This window comes from Lissotriton vulgaris, chromosome 7 (assembly GCF_964263255.1).
Source record: "Lissotriton vulgaris chromosome 7, aLisVul1.2, whole genome shotgun sequence".
Classification (NCBI taxonomy): domain Eukaryota; kingdom Metazoa; phylum Chordata; class Amphibia; order Caudata; family Salamandridae; genus Lissotriton; species Lissotriton vulgaris.
In genome coordinates, this window is record NC_141695.1 from 1,081,849,183 (window position 1) to 1,081,872,081 (window position 22,899).

Sequence of the window (22,899 nt, forward strand, 5' to 3'; positions counted from 1 at the left end):
GTTCATGGTAAATAACGAATTCTTAAGGGCCTGTGGCACTGTTTTCAGTGCCACCTACATCTAGATTTACCGATTCGGTCAATTTACCAATTCAGTATTTTACCGAATCGGTAAATTTACCGAATCGGTAAATGTTAGGCCCCCTACATCTCAATCTCCAAATACCGGTCGGTAACGGCCGAAATCGTCCGTTACCGACCAGTATTTGGCGACCTACATTTGGCCCTTAGTCAGCTGCCAGACAATAACTTTGTGGAACCAAATAGCAGATCAAATTTCAGTTTGGTGTATCTTTTGTGAAGTAAATGTTTTCTGTGACCAAATTATCGTTGTGCAATGAAAGGTCAAAGTTAAACCGTGTTCCATTATATACAAATATTCTGTATTTAAAAAAACAGTTTATAACTTCATAATCTTTCCTTACTAATTGCCAATTGTATCTGTAAATGGAAAAATGTTTGAATCAAGCCATTAATTAGTAGTTAAAAAGAGGAAATGCAAAAAAAAAAAATCAAAATCAAATTGGAGCACTGCCACTGCACAAGTGTATCTCCCCGACAGTGGGGATTACTTACCAGCACTTCAGTACACCACAACCCGGCCACTACTGTGATGTTACAAGAAGTAGCACACAATTTCTTTGGCCAGCTGCAGATGAGAGGATAAAAGAAACAAGTATTTGCAATGCAATAGGTCTTGCATTCGCGAGAATTTAAGCTATTGGCATTGTAAATGACAATGCCTTTTATTTATCTGTTTTGATAATTAACACATAAATAATAGGCATTGTCATTTACAATGTCAATAGCTCAAACCGCTGTAAATGCGTGACCTGCTTCAATTCAAAGAAGTGGCTGCCATTGTGTCGGGCTGCTTGGAAGGTGAAAGCGCGCATGGCACGCTGGATGTTGCAGGAAAGCATGTTGTGCCTGCAGTAGAAGAAAATAATGCTTACAGAGTAAATAAGACATACTGTGTAACAGCAGAAGTAAAAGAGCCAGTCCTCATAGGAGGTTACAAATTAAGACCTGTAGTACTAAGGAGGGACTAACAAACCTATTAATTAATCAGAAGTCAGCATTTACGAAGGACAATGACACAAGCCAATGACAAAAATGGGCGAATGTCTCACAGAGCAGCGCATGCGCTGCCGAGGCTCAACCTAAAAAGAGGTGGACCACTCGAAGCCAACCCCATGAGAGACCATCAGTGTCTTATTTAATAAGCAGCGCCAACAGCAAGGCTGCGCACTGTTTTGACAACAATTATCTTCTGGAACCAGCCATGCCGAGACGCTGAAACCGAACGTCTTCTATATACAGTACCGCAATTACTTTGAACGAATACGGCCAGGGACGGGTAAAACAGTGGATTCCGGGAACCGATTTGTGGACAAGATACATAGAGTCCATGAAAACGTGAAAAGAGAAGGGAAGACAGATACTGCAGAATCTTAAGAACTATGCCGGAGTGAACAAATGAATGACATTAAAAAACGAGTGTGATTATAGAAGGAACCCTTGAAAACAACACACCAAAAAGATTTGCAGCGCCCTGAAGAAACTCCTTGGTAGGGAGTGAAACGCGTTGGCTGAACTCGTGACACATTTTACTGATGACGTGTATTTTAATGGATAAAGATAAATAAAGAAAATTTTTCTACTTATTTCTTCTTGGACTTCTATTTTGGTGCGCCCCCATGAACAGTAAAAAATTGTTTAATTGATCTGGAGAGCACAGCGACGCCAAACAGCAGCTGGTGTCGGGGTTGGCAGCACAAAGAAAAAATATACTTGAAACATTGACTCATTGGAACTGGAGTTTAGGTGCGGCACTTCAAGGTCCGCTGCTGCTTTTTCGTACAAACAACAATTATCTTCCCTTCAAGTTAGAGCAATAAAGCCAATAAGTTAACCTGAACTGCAGTACAATTTGACAGTATGTGATTACACACACTAAACTGTTCTAATGAAGACTTGTACAAAAATCATATATCCAACCAGGTTGAAACGTTGACGCCTACATGATCAAATGCTTGCTTTATTGAGATTATAAATAGGTACAACATTGAATTAATTGTTTTTCTATGGATATTGAGGGGCTAATTCCCAAAGAGCCTCTGCACTCGTGGCAGGACCTCTGGAATGGGTAACTGCAGTATGGAGGGGACTTTCATTCTGCAGTTACCAATTGCGGAGGTCCCGCCACGAGTTAGGGACACCTGCCATAACCGCGGAGCCTCCGCCACAGGTGTGGAAGTTCTTTGTGACTCAAGCACTTAGTGTGCATCATTTATCAACAAGCGTTTGTGTTTATTTTGTTATTTAATATTTGTCTGTATTATACCACATCACTTTCATTAACACTGTGTCACCATTGCTCACCCTTAGGAACACCCTTATGTGATATATATCGCCTGTTTATGAAAACAGATTATTTCCCACTTAAAAATTATGCATCTTTCTTTCCTTTGTTTAATTTTTTTCCGTCAATTGGGCACTCAGAGGACTACTTTTAGCGTATTTTCCAGTAATAATTAATTGTATCAAATTATTCCCAAAAAGATTCATCATACTGTAGCAGAGTAGGATCTTTCTGACAAGGTTTCTCTCACTTTTTTGCCGGGTGTCAGTGTGTTTAGACTGTAGTAGACAAGGATCCTGCTAATCAGGACACAGGTGCTGGTGCTCTCTCCTCTAAATTGAATTGGTAAGTACTTTGCACACCCCACAACTGGCATACTAGTGTACCTCTCTAGGGGCCCGATGTAGGTAAACGCGATTTTCCGATTTCAAAATACCGAGGCGGGCCGAATCGGTATTCTGAAATCGGAAAACGAGATGTAGGAAAAAAAAAACGAATGAAAACCGATTCGGTCGGCATCGGTAATGAGATTCGGTACGTTCCGAATCGGAAATTACCGAATCGGCCAACAACGAATCGGAAAACACCGAATCGGCTACCACCGAATCGGATATTTCCGATTCGGCGAATACCGATTCGGTAAAAGCCGATTCGGTAAAAAACGAATCGGCAATCATAGACCCATGGCGAAAAAGCCCATAGGAATGCATTGCATGAACCGATTCGGCTTTTACCGATTCGGATAATACCGAATCGGATTTTACCGAATCGGATTTTACCGAATCGGTAAAAGCCGACTCGGCAATAGGCGATTCAGCCAATGAGGTGGCTCCCCCACCCAAACAGGGAGTGGCAACCCTGGCAGGTGCAGACAATTAAGAAGTTTCTAGAAGTTTCTGGAAAGCCTGCCTGAGCCCAACACACAGTTAGCAGCAGTGGGAGAAGGAGGTTGCAGACTGAACAGCAGAAAATGGAAGATCAGGCAGGAAGCCAGAAGTCCTCCCAAAAGAGGAAGCCCAAATTCACCACCACAGAACTTCAGGTGCTGGTTGAGGAGGTGGTGAGGGTGCACCGCCAGCTCTTTGGCAAGCTGTCCCTCAACGTGCCAGACAGCACCAAGAGGAGATTGTGGGCCGACATCGCCCAGAAGGTCAATGCTGCTGGAGTCACCCCCAGGTCCATTGAGGAACTTAAGAAAAGGTTTTACGACCTCCGCAGCCTCACGAAGAGGAAGCTGGCCGACCTCCAAAGGCAGGCTGGACACACCGGAGGAGGCAAGAACCCGGCGCCACCCCTCACCGAGCTGGAGGAAATTGTCTCCAGCACCATCGAGAGGGAGAGCATCGTAGGGATCGGGACCCTGGACAGCACTGCGATGGCCACAGCTACAGGTAAGAAGCATGCGCATCATGACACACCCTACCAGACACCTCCCCATTAGACACAATGCATAGGCAAACACCAGCACTGTACTGTCACCAACATACAAGAGACAAGCATCATGGTACATGTAGTCAGCAGAAGTTAGCCAAATATGTCAGTGCAGAATCACAAGACAGGAAACAGTGTGACACGGTGTAAGGAGATGCAAGGACATGTGGAATGCCATAATTGTACTGACTGTAATACATCGGCACTCAGTTTACAAATGCTTCTTTGTACCTAGGGGCACCATCAGGCAGCACCACTGTGGCAGCAGAGGGAGCTTCGACATCAAATACTGCAGTGGCAGGGCCGAGCACCAGCCAGCCTGGCCAGGAGGAGGAGGATGAGGATGAGGAAGGAGACACCCCAGGGCTTGGAATGGAGGGAGTCCTGGTGATTGATTTCCAGGCAGTGCACTCCCCAGTACTGCCCAGCTCACCCCCCTTGCAATTTTCACCATACAACTCCCCTACAAGGCAGACCATTCCGCCGACAACAGCTCCTGCCACAACCGTGGCCTTGCCACCCGTCCAACCTGTCGTGGGAGCAGGGGCTCCGGGACCGGCCAGCACCACACCACCACCAGTGGCACCCCAGCCCACTCAGCAGGCCGGAGGCAGCAGTGCCAGACGCCGTGCCACCACCACCACCACTGCTGCACCAGCACGGGAGGGCAGTGTGTTCCTGGGCCTGGAGGGCCAGATGGTAAAAATCCAGCGCCAACAGGCCAAATCCACCATGGCCTGCCAACGCCAGCTCCTGCAGCACAACCTGCAGATGGGGGAGTTGGTGAAGGGTTTCCAGGCTGTTGTGGACAGCAACAAGGAGGTGGCAGCAGGGTTGGGCAGGCTGACCACTGCCATCACCCACTCCTCTGCCAGGCAGGAGGAGCATGAGGTTGCGCGCAGGAGGGATGCCCGGGTGCTCAACCGGGCCATGGCCCGCCTTGCAGCGGCGACCGCACAGCTGTGCCATCGCAGCTCAAATCAGGAATCGGCGCTCAGTCAGCATACAGCTGAGCTGACTAGGGGGATGGCCAGGATCACCACGGCCATGGAGGCCATGTTAATATCAAACGCCGCCTCCAATCCTGCCCTGGACCTGGGTGATGCTGGAGACAGCAGCAGCCGCAGCAGCCCGGCCAGCGCTGCATCAGAGCCAAGGAGGAGCACCAGGCGATCCGCTGATGCTGCTGGCCATTCGGAGGGGGCCGAGGGACACCCCAGTGGGTCTGGAAAGCGGGCCAAAAAATAGGCTGGCAAGGGGGGATGAGCAAACCAGAACCCTGGACTTTATTTGAGTTAACAATCTCCATTATTTGATGCACATCAGTGCTGTAACTGTGGTGCATCATTATTAAAACTTTTTTTTTCCAAGCAACATTTAGCTGTCTTTGCATCTGTACTCAGTCAGAAATAGTTCTCAGTGATCTCCTCACGTCTGTATCTGCCATCACATGGCGTACACACCCCAGCTGGCTGTGTCAGTGGCACAGCTTCGTCGTCGTCATAGTCCTCGTAGTCAGACAACTCCACCTCAGTGCCCTTCTTGACCGCAAGGTTGTGTAACATTGCACATACAGCTATGATCTTGCAGCAGGTGATGGGGGTATACTGCCTTGCACCTCCACTCTTGTGCAGGCATCTGAATCTACTTTTCCAGATGCCAAAGGTCCGTTCAACAACATTCCTGGTGCGTATGTGGGCCCGGTTATACCTCCTTTGGCTGGGTGTGGAGGGGTTGAGGTAGGGGGTGAGTATGAATGAGCGGAGGGCATATGCACTGTCGCCTGGAAGAGAAAGGGGTCACATTAGACACATGCATACATGTATTACACCTACCTACTATGTGTTATGGGGGTCTGATGATGTGGCTCACCTAGGAGGTATCCTTCTCCAAAATCGCCAGCCATCAGCCGTGCATATATGCCGCTCTGTTGGAATATATATGAGTCATGGGTACTTCCTGGAAATTTTGCTACCAGGTCTGTGATGGTGCACTTGGCATTGCAGATCACCTGCACGTTGATGGTGTGTGTAGATTTCCGATTGCGGTATATGTATTCGGTGTCCGCTGGTGGGCAAATCGGAATATGCGTGCCATCTATGCAACCGATGACTTGGGGAAAGTGTGCCATCTGGTAGAAGTCCGCTTTGGTTTGTAGCAGTTCTGCGTGGGTTGCAGGGAATGAGATGTATTGGTCCATCCTGTCTATCATGGCGTCAAGGAATATGTGGAAGAACCTTGACAGGCTGCTCTGGCTCACCCCTCCTGCTGCTGCTACTCCACTTTGATAGCTGCCAGACGCTACCAGGTGTAGGCTGCATAGCACCTGGACGTGCGCAGGGATGGCGTGTGCCCTTGGGGTGTGGTGGTCCAAGTATGGCTTAAGGTCCCTGATGAGCTCAAGTATGGTGTCAGAGTCCAGCCTGTATCTCTGTAGGATCTCAGCCTCAGTGAGTCCTTCCTGCTGTAGCCGTAGCCGCCTCGCAATGACATAGAAAGCTGCCATCCTGCAAGTTGCAATGCATTTTGGGACTGTTTATATGGGTTGGAGTTGGTTACCACCTGATTGCAATCCATGGTAAATACCGAGTGAATTCTACCGATTTTGAGCCGATTTCGGTGTTTCTGTGCCTCCCTACATCTCCCCAACTGTCGGAATCGGGGAATTTCCCGATCGGAGATTCATACGAATCGGCATGTTTTCCGATTCGGATCATGTCCGAATCGGTATTTTTTCCGATTCGGTACATGGACCGAATCGGTGATTTTCCGAATCGGTGTCACTAACGAATCGGTAGTAGGACCGAATCGGTGATTTTCCGAATCGGTGTCACTAACGAATCGGTAGTAGGACCGAATCGGTGATTTTCCGATTCGGTGTCACTAACGATTCGGTACATGGACCGATTCGGTCTTTGTAACCGAATCGGTGTTTTTCCGATTCGTTACATATCCGATTTTCGGTATGTACGTATCGGATTCTTTCACATTCGGTACACATTCCGAATCGGTTTTCTATCCGATTCGTTCTGTTTTTGGTTCCCTACATCTCGATGGCTGTTTACCGATCGGTAAGGGCCAAAAATCGGTATTTTCGGCCGATACCGATCGGTAAAGCCCTACCTACATCGGGCCCTAGGTCCCTAGTATATGGTACTATGGTACCCAGGGCATTGGTACAAAAGGGTTTTCCCAAGGGCTGCAGTATGTAATATGCCAACCATGGGAGCCCATGCAAACTGTGTCTACAGGACTGCCATTGCAGCCTGAGTGATATGGTGCAATCACCTTTCACCATAGATATGAGTTTTACCTTATATCCCGGTCACTGTACTTTGACCCTATAACTCACTCCTAAGGTAGGCTCTTCAGCCCAAGGGCAGGGTGCATGGCTGTAAGTGTGATGATGCCCCTGCATAAGCAGAGGCACACCTACAAACTCCAAACTCTATTCTCTGGGCTTTGAAAGTGTGGGGAAGCCATCTTAAGGTATGCAGTGGATACTCTGCAACATGAGATGTCCAATTACATAATGGCTTCTCCGAAACCTAGTCATGTTTGTTATCAAACATGTTGGTATCATGCAACTACACTGATTCCAGTGTTAGTTGCCTGAACCTGCGTCCTGGGGGGGGGGGTCCTTAGAGGACCCCCCATATGTATCTGTGTAACCATGCAGGGTCAGCATGCAAGCCAGTGCTGCCACCGACCACAGATACTGTTCTGTCCCCTTCCTGCGGCTGAGATTAACTTTGGCAGAACAAAGGATTTCCTGTAGAGGAGAGGCGTTAACCCCTCTCCTTTAGAATTAGTTGTCTCTGGGCTAGGGTGGAGGTGCTTTCGAGTGCCTCCAGACTGCTTTGAAAGACATATTTGGAGCCCTCCTTACATAAACTGGTTTACTCCAGTGCAGGGGCCCTCAGCTCCTGCTCTGGCGTGAAACCATACAAAGGACAGGGAAGTAGCCATCCCCCTGTTCAGCACCTCCAACAAGGAGGGGCCCAGAGATCTACCAGGTGGTCACTTGATTCTGCCATCTAGAAAATAAGGTAAGTAGAGGCCCCTGGGAGCATCTGACTGGTCAGTTCACCAGAGTAGCGTCCCAGACACCTCATGACATGTGAGTCACTGCAGAAGCTGTGCAACACCCGGGTTACTTAAGGACTCTTTTGAGGGTGGGACCATGATTGGGACCATTGAAGTGGATCATCTCATTCCTCGCTGGAAGAACACAGAGAGTACGCCTCCCCCCGTTTCGTTCCGAGGCCACCGAAGTCATCTGCGGCGTCCCGCAAGGATCATCACTCAGCCCCACCCTCTTCAACGTCTACATGAGACCTCTCGCAGCCATCGCACGCCAACACAACCTCAACATCATCTCCTACACCGACGACACCCAGCTGATCCTCTCCCTCACCAGAGACCCCGACACCGCCAGAACCAGCCTCCACGAAGGGATGAAAGACGTCGCCGAGTGGATGAAGAACAGCCGCTTGAAACTGAACTCAGACAAGACGGAAGTCCTCATCCTTGGGCCATCACCCACCGCCTGGGATGACTCCTGGTGGCCCCCAGCCCTGGGCACCGCCCCCAAGCCGACAGACCAAGCACGCAACCTGGGCTTCATCCTGGACTCCTCCCTCTCGATGACCAGACAAGTCAACGCCGTCTCCTCTTCATGCTTTCACACCCTCCGCATGCTCAGCAAGATCTTCCGATGGATCCCGATCGAAACCAGGAAGACGGTCACCCCAGCCCTTGTCACCAGCCGGATGGACTACGGAAACGCCCTCTACGCCGGAACCACAGCCAAGCTACAGAAAAGACTACAACGCATCCAGAACGCCTCCGCCCGACTCATCCTGGACATCCCTCGACGCAGCCACATCTCCGGCCACCTGAGGAACCTGCACTGGCTCCCCATCAACAAGAGGATCACGTTCAGGCTCCTCACCCACGCACACAAGTCTCTCCACAACCTGGGCCCCAAGTACCTCAACGACCGCCTGACCTTCCACACGCCCACCCGCCAGCTACGATCCGCTAGCCTCACCCTCGCCGCCGTACCACGCATCCAAAGATCCTTCTCCTACCTGGCGGCCAAGACATGGAACTCTCTCCCCATCCATCTTCGGCTGACCCTGGACCACCTCGCCTTCAGGAGACAACTCAAGACCTGGCTGTTCGAGCAGTAGTGGCCCCCTTCCCCCAAGCGCCTTGAGACCCTTCCGGGTGAGTAGCGCGCTATACAAGTGTTATGATTGATTGATTGATTGATTCAGCTGGACCAAGATTACTCTGCAAGACTCTTCTGCTGCTAGACAATGGAACCTGCTGCTGGACTAGTCGGGCCCCAAGACAAGACTACACCTGGTAGGAAAGCCCCTACTGCGATTTTGTCCCTGTACTCTGCAAAGATCCTGCAACCTCCATGGCTGTGCATCCCTTGGGGTCACATGGACTCTGTAAGCATCAAGGACAGCAAGAAGGAATCTCCTTTGAATTGAAGGTGTCACTTCCCTGCATCTGGAGGCACCTCAACAAGGACTGGCTTGTGGATCCTGCTGTCACACAGACTCTCCAAGGCTCCGAACACAGGTGCTGGTTTTGTGGCTCTCCCGAGTTCGGACCTGTCTTCTGTGCAACTTGAAGAACTGTAAGCCCTCGCTGGAGTTGCTGAAACCCGAGTCCATTTGCACTGTGTCTGTTTGCTGTTACCAAGGCTTGTTGACTTTCCAGTCCAGAGGTCTTTGAGTTCCAAGAAGCTCCAACCTAAAGCATCGCAAAGCTGCAAAAGTAACGTCCTCACTGTACCGCTTGTGACGTGAGCCAACATCATCAGTGTGCTGCTAAGACCTCTATGTGACTTCCTGTGCCTGCTACCAAAAAGACTCAATGGTGTCCACATCGACACTGGCTCTCCTGCCAGCAGATGGCCAGACCTAACTTATATGTAGTGGGTGAGTTCCTCGGACAGTGCTGGTCCCCATTTCTGCATTTCATCCTGCAACACGTATGTTGCACTTGCCAAGGTTTGTTTTGTGGTTCTGCTGGCCAGGGAACTGCGATTGGTCGACCGACATGGGACAGCTTGTGGACGGCTCCTGAGATCCTACAGTGTCACCTGAACTCTATAGCTGCATCTTCATGACCTCTGTCCTAAAGTGTAGTACCCCTGTGTAGGGCTGGCATTGTGCCCGTGCACCTACTGGACAAATCCAAGTGTCTTGAACTCTGACTCCTCTCTCCCTAGGTACTTGTAATGGCTGCCTTTTTGCTAGCTCTTTGGAGAAGGAGAATGATGGAGAGTGACTCCAGCCTATCACCCCCATAGCATAGGGATTAGGCCGATAGACAGGGACCCTTTCTTACATATATTAGGGCATTTTCGTACCATTTTCCTTAAAGTAAGGCTTATGAATTTAAGTTAGGGGATAGATATATAAGTATTAGTTATGATTTGCTCATTTACTAACATGCTGGGCTATTACCTATGGAGCTATGCATATTGTGGGCTCCGTAGGCCTTAAACGAGACAGACTCCATTTTGCTTTCTGCCCGGTAGCTCGAGAAGGCTTTCTAGGTGAAGTGTAATGTTTTAGTTTCAAGCTGTTGTTCGCTTGGAGAGAACCGGTTCAGGCTGACCCTTATCGAAGGAATGTATTTTTCTCCACTCCGAAGACACAACTTCAGGCCGGCCGGCTGGGAAAGTGTCCTTGGTACGGGGAGGTACAAGAATTTGGTGGGCGGCAGGTTACTGGCCGTGAATTTCCATGAAGGAACGGGCTTTGATATTAGCGAAGGTGTTAGTCAGTTTGTCAGTTAGTCCGTAGGCGGCATCTAGCCGTTAGCATCTCTGCCATTATTCATCTCATGGTGGACAAGTCGCCATCTTTGAAGTCGGAGAAAGATTTAAGACCGAAACTCTCTGAGAAAGACTGAACGAGAAGCAGCGCGGAGCGCACTGACAGAGAGAGAGAGAGAGACGGTAGCTAATAATCAGCAAGGTTCCGGTGTCCTGAAGGGAAGCAGACGAGGTTGAGCCTAGCGGTGCAGACGTGTACTTGTGACGGCTGGGGTGTGACTGCAAGGCGAGCCAGGATACAGAGACGAGAAGGGAACCTAGATGACTGCCGAGTCCAGACTTCCCACTAATAAGGTGACCTCTGTCTAAACTTTAATAGAATGTGCACTCTAATCTTTACCTTTTCTTTGCAGAATGTCTGTTGCATAGTAATGTGATCGGTGTCTATTGTTAATAAATACCCTAATTCTTATAGAATTATTGTGTACCTGGTGTTCATGTTCAATCCTGGTAAACTGCATTCCTAGTTGAGAGTTGTTTATGTGAACGGATGAGAAATCCCGATCAGGTAAATGGTGATCAAATAAAGAGGGAGTGAGTGGACCTGTGATGTCAAGAGCAGGGAGTACACTATACGATTTGGAACTATATTCAAAGTTATTATTATTATAGTTTTACCCCGGGTAGGTAACTGAGATTTGGTCCCGATAACTGTTCATAGGAATGTGGTCGTCGTTGATATACGACGTTAGTGAGAACACTGGGGAGGACTACCAGTGCCGATACCCACAGGATTGTGGCTTGAATAAGTGAGGGCGCTAGGGGGTCGAACTAGCGTGTAGATCGACAGGATTGTTGGTCGTTTGGAAATGGGAGCATTGGGTTCTGCAGGCCCATGTGTAGTCGCACCGGATTGTGCGCAATATCTGCCCTAGGGTAGACCGGTCTGGGTCGGGGTGGCCGCGAGACCAACTGATGTGAATAAGATATTGTAGAAAATTCCTATATATGTATATTATCATTCCCCATCCTTAGGTGCGACCTGTATATATATCTGTAAATCTATCCATTGTGAATACGATCTGAGGAGGGAAGGTGAGTACGTTTTGGCTGGGTCATAGGGGCCCCTGGGGGCTGATCCCATCTAAACAGAAAATCCAGCCATAACATCTGGCGTCACAAACTGTTTACGAAGCCTGTGTGCATTGTGTTGTTTTAATCTTGTTGGTTTGCGCTCGGCTTGTACGTATTAATTTTGTTTATAATTGTGTATATAATTATTATTTTTTTTTTTTTTTTTTTTTTTTTTTGTGTGTCATTATGTTTGCGAAAAAATCATCGTCGGTTTTCAAATTACCGATTCAGATTCCCGGCTGGGAATGTACCCCTTACGAGGCCTTGGCCCGTGAGTGGGCTGATTCTACTGGTTTGAGTGAAAATTGGTCTTCATGCTTGGAGCAGGCGGAGCCTGCCGATGTGGTATCGTGCTTGCAGAAAGCGCCAGTAGTGAAGGGTGATGAGCTTCCTATTTTAGGACGCAGAGGGTGGATTGTTCTTAATGCATACAGAATATTGCATGAGAAGTTTGTTCAGCTACAGAAGCGGTTTAAAGATATGGAAGGACAGTGTGTTGAATTACAAAATGCACATACTCTGTTGCGTTGTCAAAATAAATTGCTTGCCGACAAACTTGAGACATATCAGACCATTGCTGAAAGAGCTGCGGTCCGTATTGCACGATATAAGTATAAACATCGTCGTGGTCGTGTATCTACACGCAAAGTGCGTATGGTTGTAGCGAAAGCTGGAATGGATTGGAACCCCGATGAGTGGGACGGTAATATCTGGGATTCTCATACTTCTGACTCCTCGGCAGAGGAGGGTGATAAGCGCGAGTCTTCTCGCTCCGGACGTGATTGTAAATCTGCTTCGTGTACTGATATGGGTCCTGACACCGACCGTGCTCGTTCTTCCCGTTCGGATGACGTGGCTTGCACTGATTGTGCTACTAAATCTAAGCTGCGGGCTTCCTCGGAAGCTCTTCCTGCAGTTTCTGCTCACCCGATTTTTCGACGAAAGTTACAACAGGCCCCTGGTAATCCGGGTGGTATTGCTCTTGATTGTATTGAAGACTTTACTCAACAGGAGGTTAGTGACATTTTGCAACGATTTCGACAACGGCCTGGTGAGGCCTTGCTTACCTGGATGGTGCGTCTTTATGAACTTGGCGCTGCCGGTATTATGCTCGATGCTGTTGATTGCTTACGATTTTGCTCTTTGAGTTCTGATTCTACTATTCAGGATCATTTTCGGAATTATAATGGTGCTGGTCAAATTTCTTTGCTCCAGCTTGCGTCCGACGGCTGTAATCATAAATATCCAACTGAATCTGATTGGCCTACTGATGAGAAACCGTGGTACACTCTGCGCGATGCGTCGCAACGTTTAAAAGAGGAGGTCATGAAAACGGCTATCTTTCTTAGTACTGCTGATAAACTTTTGGATGGTCTTTTAACATCTTCTGTGCGTAATCGCATTATACGTTCTTCTCCTGTTGCTTACAAGCAGGTCATGATGACATTATTGATTAACCAAACTGGCAACCCTTTGTCTGTTGTGCTTGAATCTGTTCGTCAGCTTGGTGAGCTGGGTGAATGGTTTAAACCTGAAAGACAATCTCGGCCTGAGGGTCGTACTGGTGGTGACTACAAGTTCTCTAGACGTGACATGTTCCTTGCTCTCATTGCTGATGGTGTCAAAAAGGAAGACATTGATGGTGAACCTAATAATCGCTTATGGGACATGTTTCGTAAGCGTGGTTTGGATCGAAAGGAGGGTGCCCGTCGTGTGCGAAAGAATGAGTATGATCGTGGTTCGGATGACAGTGGTGATGAGAGACGACGTGTGAATTCTGATCGCCGTGATGATCGGCGCTATGAACGTGATGGATCCCCTCGTCGTAATGATGGAAGGGGGAGAGAGGATGATCGTGAAAGAGGAAGTGATGATCGTGTTTCCAACAGACGACGAGATGCAAGGAGTTATTCCCCTGACGTACGAAAGAGGGAGGATCGTAACAGACTCTCTGACCGTAATTCACATCTTTTTGAGTCTGACACTAATCCGTTTCGTACTGGAGACGGATATGAACAAGACATTCTAATACCAAAGAAAACTGAGAGTATTTACCCTGATTTGTCTTGGTTGACAGAGCGCAGGAAAAATGACTAGGAAATAGGTCAAGCTCCGGTACGCAAGTGGGCCCACAGATATTACAGACCCTATGTAGATATTGAGATTTTTTGGAAACATCGTAATATCCAAAGGGCCCGAGCGTTAGTTGATACTGGGGCGGAGGCCACTTTAATTCATGGTAAATCGAGAAAGTTTCATGGACAATCCTTTACGATTACTGGTCTGGGTGGTAAAGAAACACCCGCGGTTCAGACTGCACTCGAAATTAAAATTGGTAGAATCCCTCGTAGAGAATACTCTGTGTTGGTTGTGCCACTTTTGGAATACATTATTGGAATTGACATTTTGAAAGGTATGACTTTGCATTTGGATGATGGATACTATCAATTTGGTACACGACAGTACATTTCGACCAGACCCGTACGGGTTGGCCGTTTACGCATGCCACCTATTAAAATACCTTTAGCAACGAAAGTGATTTCTCAAAAGCAATATCGCATCCCAGGTGGTCATGAAGAAATTACCGCTACGATTCAGGATTTGGTTGACGCAGGAGTCATTACTCCGGTCACATCTGCTTGGAATAATCCCGTTTGGCCCGTGCGCAAAAGTGATAATTCTTGGCGCATGACTGTTGATTATCGAGAATTGAATAAAAATACGCCTAAATTGACTGTTGCAGTGCCTGACATCGTCACACTGATTGAGAGAATTCAAAAGCATCCAGGTACGTGGTATGCTTCCATTGATATTGCTAATGCATTCTTTTCAATTCCGATTGCCCCCGAATGTCAAGAACAATTCAGTTTCACATGGAATGGACGTCAAATGACGTTCCGGAGTCTTCCTCAAGGCTATGTACATAGTCCTACGATCTGTCACCGGCTGGTGGCGGAACATTTGTCTGAAGTGCCCACGAATGCACAAGTTCAGGTTTGTCATTATATTGACGACATTTTGATTCAAGGTGAAACGCAAGACCAGGTGCAGTCCCATTTAGATCAGATCATTGACTGTTTGCGAGCGAAAGGCTGGGAAATTAATCCTGACAAATTACAAACTCCATCCCAAGCTGTGAAATTTTTGGGAATAAATTGGCATGAGGGTCACAGAGAGGTGATTCCACAGGTTAAACGAAAAATACTTGATTTTGCTGTTCCCAGAAACAGGAAAGAAGCTCAATGCTTTATTGGTTTGTTTGGATTTTGGCGTCAGCATATTCCCCATTTGAGTCAAATTTTAGCTCCACTGTATCGAGTCACTCGTAAGAAGAATGCGTTTGAATGGGGTGAACCTCAACAGACTGCTTTTAATTCGGCTAAAGAAGCTATTCAGTATGCTCTGGATTTGTGGCCTGTGAGTGAAGGTGATGTGGATTTGAATGTGTCTGTGGAAGGCCTGTATGCCAATTGGAGCTTGTGGCAAAAGCAGGGCAGACATAAAGTGCCATTGGGTTTTTGGACTAAAAAGTTACCTGAGGCTGGTGAGCGTTACTCACCTTTTGAAAAACAGTTGCTTGCTTGTTATTGGGCTCTGGTGGATACCGAGCAATTGACCTTAGGCCATACTGTGATTTTAAGGCCCGAAATTCCCATTATGCAGTGGGTTTTGAGTTCACCTAAATCCCATCGAATTGGACATGCTCAGGAGGCTAGTGTAATTAAATGGAAATGGTACATTCAGGACAGGGCACGTGTGGGTCCGAAAGGTGTGGCGGTTTTACATGAGCGAGTGGCGCAGGCGCCCTCCAATGAGATTGAAAGTGAGTGTTCGGTGCCCGTAGTGCAGGAGTCTCCCGTGACGTGGGGTAAATCATTTGATGATCTGTCCGCGGAGGATGGAAAACATGTGTGGTTTACGGACGGTTCTGCGAAATTCATTGGTGACAAAAGACATTGGAAAGCTGTCTCTTATAACCCGATCACACAGAAATTATTGAGCACAACTGGAGACGGTAAGAGTAGTCAATATGCAGAACTCTATGCAGTTTACCAAGTTTTGAAACAGGAATTACCTGGTACATGTCATATTTTCACTGATTCCTGGTCCACTGCAAATGGCCTAGCGGTGTGGTTGCCAACTTGGCATTCTCATAATTGGGAATTGCATTCGAAGGAACTGTGGGGCAAGGAGCTGTGGCAAGAAATTTGGGAATTGCTCCCGCAGAGTACTGTAACAATCTTTCACGTGGATGCTCATACTCCAATTGACTCCCTTGACAAATTTTTCCATAATATTGCAGATGAGCAGTCTAAAATTTCTGAGGCAGTGGTTGACATGCAGGATTCTGATTTGGCGGGATTGGCGAAGTGGGCCCATCAGAAAGCAGGACATTTTGGAGAGAAAGCAACTAGCAGGTGGGCTGCCGATAGAGGGATTCATATTCCTTTTTCTTTAATAAAAGATGTCATTCTACATTGTCCCATTTGTCAGCATTCTAGGAAAAAAGAGGTGCCTCAAATTGTTCGAGGTCACTTACATCGAGGTAAATTGCCCGCTCAAATTTGGCAGATTGATTACATTGGTCCGCTCCCTATGAGCAGGAATTGTCAATATATTTGCACAGTGGTTGATACTTATAGTGGGCTTTTGGTCGCTTTCCCTTGCAAAAACGCTACCCAAGTGAATACAATTAAAACCCTGGAGCTAATTATTCTGTACTATGGTGTCCCATTCCAGATTCAATCAGATAACGCATCCCACTTTCGTGGAAGATTGGTGCAAGAATTCTGTGCGGAAAATAATATTGATTGGGTGTTTCATATTCCATATTACCCACAAGCTTCAGGATTGATTGAGAGAATGAATGGCTTGTTGAAAGAACAGTTGCGCAAGTTGACTGATGACCGTTACAGCCAGTGGAGAGATGTCCTACTTCAAGCTTTGTTAATTTTAAATAATCGTCCTTTGTTGCATGCTGAATCTCCTTTAATGCGTTTGTTTCCTCCACATGTTGATGCGAAACCGAATTCTATATCAAATACTGTTATGTATTGGGAAATTACCCCCGGTGCTCTGGCTCCATGTAGAGCTACCCCTGGTTCTGCAGGCCTCGACCTGCATGCTTTAAATGATGCTAAATTCCCAGGAAAGGATCGAATCATTGTTGAAACTGGCATTGGTGTCTGTATACCTGCCGGTAGCTTTGGATTCATTGCCCCTAGATCTGGCCTGGCCCTGAAAGGTGTACAAGTGCTCGGAGGAGTAATTGACAGTGATTATCAGGGAGAGATTAAGGTTCTCCTGCTTAATAGCAGTGAGACGGATTTGTTCATCAAAAAGTCTGACCGTGTTGCTCAGTTATTGATTATGCCTGTCTTCAGTGGTGAGATCAAAAAAGGCTCTGCCCCAACGTTGCTAACTGTGCGAGGACAAAAAGGCTTCGGATCGTCTGATCTTCCTGGAGCTAAGATATGGGTGCAATCGCCTAAAAATCCTCCTGAACAGGCTGATATTATTGCGACCGGTCATGACAACACCGTTTTGGTGATGAAGCCAGGGAAAGATGGCTGGGAGGCTGTCCCAGCTGATAAATGTTACTTACGAGAATGATTAAGGCCTGTGTTTGTATTGTTTCAGATCGTTCTTTGGATTGCTGCTGCAGGATGTGTCGGTGCTGGACTCCTTTTGGCTTGCTACGCCGGGAGAGGGAAGGATCCACCGACGCCGGTTGATGGGATAATTCGAGCCCCGCGGTCTGCGTGGGCAAAGTCATCAAACTTTTGGATTACACTCGCAAAGCGGGTGACGAACTCTCCACATTTCTGTCTTACCCCCATGAAGTCCTTCACTGACATTTTAGCGACCTGTTTGGTTGCTGTCCCTGCATCCACTGAAACTCTACGTCACATTTTTAATATATCTAATGCTCGACCTAATGTTATTCTGGGCGACTTCGCGGCCCATGAATTCTGTCCCTCATGTACTGCTCTTCCAGATCTTGATATCCCTATTCATTCCCGTATTACTACTTTTAATATTACCCCTGGAGACCTATGCTTTATCATGACTTGCGACTCAAAAGCTATTACTGAGTGCTTGAAGCTTAAGCTCCGAGCCGCTACTTCCTTTTCAGCTCATCAACGTTTGTTATGTTCGAAGAGATTTCCGAATTCATGTCTTTCAGTTAAAAATAATATGACATGTAAACGATTATTAGTAGCCACTAGCCATTATCGTTCAATGCTATTACCAGCTGGATGGCTCTTTTCCTGTGGGAATTCATCTTGGCCCTATATTCCTGCGAATATTTCTGGTGGCCCATGTGCCATCACTAGATTGAGTTTGTTAATGTTTTCTTCACATCCTACTTCACATTCCCGTATTGTACGTGATTCAATGTCATTGCATGAAGATTGTGATTCCTCTGTTCATCTCTATTCTAGATCAGAGTACCTTGGTTTAGCTTTTTCTATTATTGGAGTGCCTGCATTGGCCGTTTATAATGCCAAAACAATCGGCAAAATGGCCTGCTGGATGGTTAAGTCCATTAACCAAACGTCTACTGTTTTATCTGATCTCTTATTAGACGCCCAAGGTGAACGTCGAGCTATTTTGCAGAATAGGGCCGCTATTGATTATCTCTTGTTGAAACATGGACATGAATGTTCTGATTTTGAAGGTCTATGCTGTTTTAATTTGTCTGACCATTCTAAAGCTATCCAATCCCATATTGACAAACTCCATGACTTGACTGCAGAAATTAGACAACATATAGATCAGGGTTTCTTTGACTGGCTTTTTAATTGGCTCCCTGACATGCATTCCTTACGACAGATTTTAGGGGGGATTATTGTCGCTATTTGTGTCCTAATAGCTATTTGTTGCTTGATTCAGTGCATCCCTTCCCTCCTGCAATTCTTTAGGCTTAGTAAGGGTCGTAGATCAGTTAGTTTTGTTTCATATTATTCTTCTACCGATGTTAGTTCCATTTAGTTTGTGGTTAATAGACTGGAGTCAAGGGGTGTAATGTAATGGCTGCCTTTTTGCTAGCTCTTTGGAGAAGGAGAATGATGGAGAGTGACTCCAGCCTATCACCCCCATAGCATAGGGATTAGGCCGATAGACAGGGACCCTTTCTTACATATATTAGGGCATTTTCGTACCATTTTCCTTAAAGTAAGGCTTATGAATTTAAGTTAGGGGATAGATATATAAGTATTAGTTATGATTTGCTCATTTACTAACATGCTGGGCTATTACCTATGGAGCTATGCATATTGTGGGCTCCGTAGGCCTTAAACGAGACAGACTCCATTTTGCTTTCTGCCCGGTAGCTCGAGAAGGCTTTCTAGGTGAAGTGTAATGTTTTAGTTTCAAGCTGTTGTTCGCTTGGAGAGAACCGGTTCAGGCTGACCCTTATCGAAGGAATGTATTTTTCTCCACTCCGAAGACACAACTTCAGGCCGGCCGGCTGGGAAAGTGTCCTTGGTACGGGGAGGTACAAGAATTTGGTGGGCGGCAGGTTACTGGCCGTGAATTTCCATGAAGGAACGGGCTTTGATATTAGCGAAGGTGTTAGTCAGTTTGTCAGTTAGTCCGTAGGCGGCATCTAGCCGTTAGCATCTCTGCCATTATTCATCTCATGGTGGACAAGTCGCCATCTTTGAAGTCGGAGAAAGATTTAAGACCGAAACTCTCTGAGAAAGACTGAACGAGAAGCAGCGCGGAGCGCACTGACAGAGAGAGAGAGAGAGAGAGAGACGGTAGCTAATAATCAGCAAGGTTCCGGTGTCCTGAAGGGAAGCAGACGAGGTTGAGCCTAGCGGTGCAGACGTGTACTTGTGACGGCTGGGGTGTGACTGCAAGGCGAGCCAGGATACAGAGACGAGAAGGGAACCTAGATGACTGCCGAGTCCAGACTTCCCACTAATAAGGTGACCTCTGTCTAAACTTTAATAGAATGTCCACTCTAATCTTTACCTTTTCTTTGCAGAATGTCTGTTGCATAGTAATGTGATCGGTGTCTATTGTTAATAAATACCCTAATTCTTATAGAATTATTGTGTACCTGGTGTTCATGTTCAATCCTGGTAAACTGCATTCCTAGTTGAGAGTTGTTTATGTGAACGGATGAGAAATCCCGATCAGGTAAATGGTGATCAAATAAAGAGGGAGTGAGTGGACCTGTGATGTCAAGAGCAGGGAGTACACTATACGATTTGGAACTATATTCAAAGTTATTATTATTATAGTTTTACCCCGGGTAGGTAACTGAGATTTGGTCCCGATAACTGTTCATAGGAATGTGGTCGTCGTTAATATACGACGTTAGTGAGAACACTGGGGAGGACTACCAGTGCCGATACCCACAGGATTGTGGCTTGAATAAGTGAGGGCGCTAGGGGGTCGAACTAGCGTGTAGATCGACAGGATTGTTGGTCGTTTGGAAATGGGAGCATTGGGTTCTGCAGGCCCATGTGTAGTCGCACCGGATTGTGCGCAATATCTGCCCTAGGGTAGACCGGTCTGGGTCGGGGTGGCCGCGAGACCAACTGATGTGAATAAGATATTGTAGAAAATTCCTATATATGTATATTATCATTCCCCATCCTTAGGTGCGACCTGTATATATATCTGTAAATCTATCCATTGTGAATACGATCTGAGGAGGGAAGGTGAGTACGTTTTGGCTGGGTCATAGGGGCCCCTGGGGGCTGATCCCATCTAAACAGAAAATCCAGCCATAACAGTACTCCACATCCAGAATTCACACCTAGGTTCCACCAACCTGGTCCATGCGTCACTGTAGCAACTGGAAAGCCGAGGTACCACATTGACTCCAACGGGTGGTTCCGACAACTCTTTAAACCTTTGCACTTCTTGGTGTAGGTATCTTGCTTCGCTGGGTATCCAGGGGTGGGGGTGCTCTCCAACCTCTCTTGTTCCAACGGGTTTCCTTGGGGTCCTCGGGGAAGGGTCCTGAAACGTTACAAACCTAACCGCGACATCCCCATGTTATTCATATGGACACCGAGCCAGGTTAGAACCTCTGCACACGGGTGCCTATGGAATCCTGGTAACTTACCTTGGGTGGTTTTGTGCTTCCCCTGGTCTATAGATCCTTGGGTGGTAGTCTTGATTAGGCACCCTTTTCACATAATTTTTTTTAGTATATGGTTTTGCCCCCCTATAGAGAGAGACCCATGCATTTTATGCGCTAAGGGCCATATGTATCATGCCCAAATGCGTTCTCAAACGCCGAAATTCTGCGAATTTCGGCGTTTGCGAACGCATTTTTGCAAAATGGCATGTATCACACAAATCTGCATGCAAAATAAGGAATCGCAAAATGTGCGATTCCTTATTTTGTGATTGCATTTAAGGAATCGTAAATTTTGTGATTCCCTAACTACAATGTAAGAAGCCAAAAAAAATTGCTAAATGTCCTTAAGGAATCACAAATTACCACCAACTTTTAGTTGGTGGTAAGTTGCGAATTCATTGAAAAATGCACATTTTTGCATTTTTCAAAGTGATATGTGACGCACATACATGCCCTTAGGGCATGCATGTGCGCCACATGTGCACCCAAGCATATTTCAGGGGTGCAACAGGGGATCCTTTGGACACCCCTGCACCCTTGAAATTATTCTCAATTTGCGATTAGCAAATTGCGAATCGCAAATTGAGAATAACTTCTCATTCATTCCTATGGGCTGGGAAAGTATTCCTTAATTGCGATTCGCAATTTACTAATCGCAATGAAGGAATTTTAAGAAATCGCAAAAAAAAGTGATTTTGTACATACATACCTATTTGCGATTCTCAAATAGCAATTTCTTAAAAATCGCTATTTAAGAATCGCAAAACTGGATGATGATACATATGGCCCTTACTCACCTGTTTTCATCGTGTATTTGTTGTATATTCATATCTCAGGGTAAGAAATATACCAAAGTAGTTTAGTGGTTGGTGCTATAATACATATTACATATTTTACTTATTGTTCTAACACTGGTGTGGTTATTTCCTGTGTGAACATCACTGCCGGACTTACGTGGTAAATATACCATGATCTTGACAATGGACTGCTCCTTTCCCTGCACCGCCCACCTGGTAGCTGCTTTCTCAGTGGCTTCTGCTGACCCTCTAGTTAGTAGTTTGAGGTCCTCTTCCACCCGCAGGGTCCCGCCTGCTACTGATCCATGGTAGTCCACTGGTAGTGCGTCTCTGGTCTGCCGCTGCGCTGCCCTCTGTCTCTCTGCTCTGCCTTCTTTCTTTCTGTTCTCTCTCTTCATGCCACTACCTTTGCTCCTTTTTTGCCTTTTGCCGCTTTTTGCACATTATTCTTCTCTGCTTCTTTTTTCCCCGCCACTGCGATCCTCTGCGGCTTCACCCCCTTCAATGCGACTTTTCTCCTCCCCGTGTTTCACGCCACCCAACTGTCCAGCCCTCCGCTGCACACTACTTAATGGTGGTCGCTGAGCAGTGAAGGTGCAGTCCACTTGGCAGTGGACTGCTCCCTTCCCTGGACAGCTTCGCCTGATTGCTGCTGCTGACCCTCTGGTCAGTTGTTCGAGGCCCTTCTCCACCGTAGGCTCCTGCATGAGACTCATCCCTGGTGGTCCAGTTGTCAAGTGCCTCTGCTCTGCTTCTGTGCTGCACTCTGGTCTCTCTGCTCTGCCTTCTTTCTTTCTGTTTGTCTCTCTCTTCCTCCATTCCACTGTCCATGGCTTCTTGTTTGTTTTTTGCAATATTTGGGCATTTTTCTTCTCTGCTTCTTTTTTCCCAGCCGCTGCAATCCCCTGCACCCGTCACCCCCCCCCCCACACACACAAAGTGCCACTTTCCTGCTCCCCACTTTTCCCGCCTCCCAGCTGTCCAGATCTCCCCTGCACACTACTTAATGGCGGCTGCTGCGTAGTGAAGGTGCAGTCCACTGATTTTGGCAGTGAACTGTTCCCTTCCCTGCACAGCTCCAGCTGGTAGCTGCTGCCTCAGTAGCTGCTGCTGACCCTCTGGTCAGTAGTTCGAAGCCCTCCCCCACCGGCAAGCTCCCATCTGCACAGCATTCCTGGTGGTCCAGTGGTAGAGTCTCTACTCTGCTGCTGCGCTGCCCTCTGTCTCTCTGCTCTCCCTTCTTTCTATCTGTTTTTCTCTCT

At 47.1% G+C, this 22,899-nt stretch overlaps 1 protein-coding gene across 1 annotated transcript in view; it reads right to left on the reverse strand.

Annotated features, from left to right (window-relative positions):
* LOC147702949 (uncharacterized) overlaps positions 1-22,899 on the reverse strand; it is a 4,293,369-nt gene that overhangs the window by 3,686,785 nt on the left and 583,685 nt on the right. The window lies entirely within an intron of this gene.